Source organism: Pinus tabuliformis, chromosome 7 (genome assembly GCF_031772625.1).
Source record: "Pinus tabuliformis cultivar Carrire ecotype Pingquan chromosome 7, CPIR1, whole genome shotgun sequence".
Taxonomy (NCBI): Eukaryota; Viridiplantae; Streptophyta; class Pinopsida; order Pinales; family Pinaceae; genus Pinus; species Pinus tabuliformis.
The window spans coordinates 160,027,673-160,030,218 of NC_142293.1; the positions used below are offsets into that span (position 1 = coordinate 160,027,673).

Here is a 2,546-nt window from a genome sequence, read left to right on the forward strand (position 1 = left end):
TCACGGCCATCCTGAGAAAAGTATTTTCATAGCTGTAGACTGTGATTCTTCAACTTCCATCTGTATAAATTCAGCAATACTGAGAATAAGTCGATCTCAAAATCATTATCATCTTTCAGGATATCTTTATACCCATAGCTCACAATACATCTGTATATATGGTATACTTTTGGGCCAATGCGACCAATAAGATAATGTTCTTCAGTAGGGACAAATGGAATAGGAGCTGATTTGATGCACACAAACACAAGTACTTAATGAAATGTAGGAATATTTGTGACAAAATGTGAGAATATAGCAGGAACCCCTGCGACCAATTCATTATAGATTAATCCAATACCAGGAACCCACACAATTCCAAGGCTTGGTCCAAGTGTGAGAATCCATTTCATAGAAACCTTGTTTTGTAAGTCAAACATGTATTTTCTCCGTGTACCATAATGCCATACATACATGACAACCATAAATATTGCTACCAAAGCAAGAGGAGCCCAGCCTCCCTAGGGCACCTTCATAACAGAGACTGAGAGGTAGGATCCTTCAATCCATCCAAAGGAGAGAAGAAAAGCAATAGCCCATACAAAATTCTTTCGCCATACAATGATTATAACAAGTGACATAAGGCATGTTGTCACAAACATAACAATGATAGCATCAATGCCATAAGCATTCCCAATCAAGGTGGTATCCCTGAATCCTACAGTGATGGCAAGGCATAGAACCAAGAGAACCCAATTTATTTCTGGTATGTAAATCCGACCACAGATATGCCTCAAAGTGTGGACTATCTTGATACGTGGAAAACAACCCAAAGCATGGCATTGCTTGACGATTGAAAAGGTCGTTGAAATAACAACCTGGCTTCCAACAATAGTAGCAAGGGTGGCCACTACAAACATAGGCCAAAAAACATTCTCAAGTATTGAATCATAGAAATTGCTGTCAACAGAATGAAATTTTTTTGAAAGAAAGGCCGCTTGTCCCATGTAAGAGAGTATCATACATGGATAGACAACTCCTGCAAAGGCAATCCGGATGGAAAAAGGAGTGAAGTGTCCAAGATCTGCAAACATCGCCTCTGTACCTGTAATACATAGGAGTATCCCTCCGAGAGAAATCCATTTATCTTTACCATTATTCCGAAAAAACTTGTATGCATAATAAGGAGAGAGGGTACGTAATATACTAGGATTCCAATAAACAACATTTTATATGCCAACTGTGCAGATGCAGAATAACCAAGCAATCACAATAGGTGCAAATATAAAGGCCGCCCTATGAGTGCCAAAATGCTGCAGAGAAAAAAGGCTAATCAATGTAATGCAGGCAGGAACCACCACCACACTGTCAGGAAGCTTTGAAGTGCATACTTGAAGCCTATATACTGATGAGAGAACAAATATTGTAGGTGTGAGAACACCATCACCTATTACCATGGAAGTGCCTAGTAAAACCACAACCAGTAAACCTGTGCGTAGTCTTCTATGCTTTTCCAGAAATCTCTTCAAAGGAGAGGTTCTTTTATTCTGAGCTGTCTGTCGTGTAATATAATATACAAAAACTTCCTCATCAGCTGTTTGCTGATTTGGAATCAAACTCAACTTTGCATGTCTACAAAGAAGTGAATACAATGCAAATGTTACCTCTTCACCATTGTCGCTTGCACTCAAAACTATGAAAACATACTTAACAACAGGGATTAAGGTCAACATCCAAAAGATTAATGAAAAGACCCCAAAGACTATATCTTCACTCATATAGTTACCCAACTTTCCATCAAAAGTACTTTTATAGACATATAGTGGGGATGTGCTCAAATCACCATAAACCACCCCAAAGCTTTCGTATGCCAATACCAAAGTTGATTTGTAGTACATAATTCGAGAGACCTGGAACAAATATATCTGGCTCGATTGATAACCTCTGAAAATGAGGCACCCTTGGACTAATGGACGGGTTGTTAAATCAACATACTTCTCTATATCAACCTCTAACCTACACTCACGCTACACCTGTGCAATCCACCGTGCACTATCCTGATGTTGACGTAATGGCTTCACAAGCTCATTAGTCAAATTTATTTGTTCATATGATTTATCGTATGGAATGAAACAACTTGCAAGTGATGTTGTTTGATGATGATCCAGCTCATTGAATGTGCCATTGAACATCAAATCTGTCACAAGAAGTTCATCGCCTGTGTCAATGAGACATGTAGCTTGACTACTTGCACCACACCATCGGAATCAATGTGTCCAAGTCGCTTTAAGCACTCTTGAGCGATTTTTTAACTCTTCCCTAAATTTTTGAAGCTGAGAGTCATGCATTTTCATTCGAAGCTGCTGAGCTGCGCTATTTAATTATGCTTTTCTTTGAAAAGACCTCAACTGGTGTTCATCCTGTTCAGACTTATGACAGGGATGAGCAAGCAACTTTTTCTCCAATGCTTCAACTTTTGGTAGTGCCTTATCATGTTGAAACTGATGGAAATCATTCAATTTCAAAGTGTTTCTCAACGCGACTCATTAAATTTCAAATAGCTCAAC

The 2,546-nt window shown here is 38.8% G+C and overlaps 1 pseudogene; it reads right to left on the minus strand.

Annotated features, from left to right (window-relative positions):
• Positions 1-1,877, minus strand: LOC149246340 (potassium transporter 7 pseudogene; annotated as a pseudogene).
• Between the last annotated feature and the right edge of the window lie 669 nt (positions 1,878-2,546).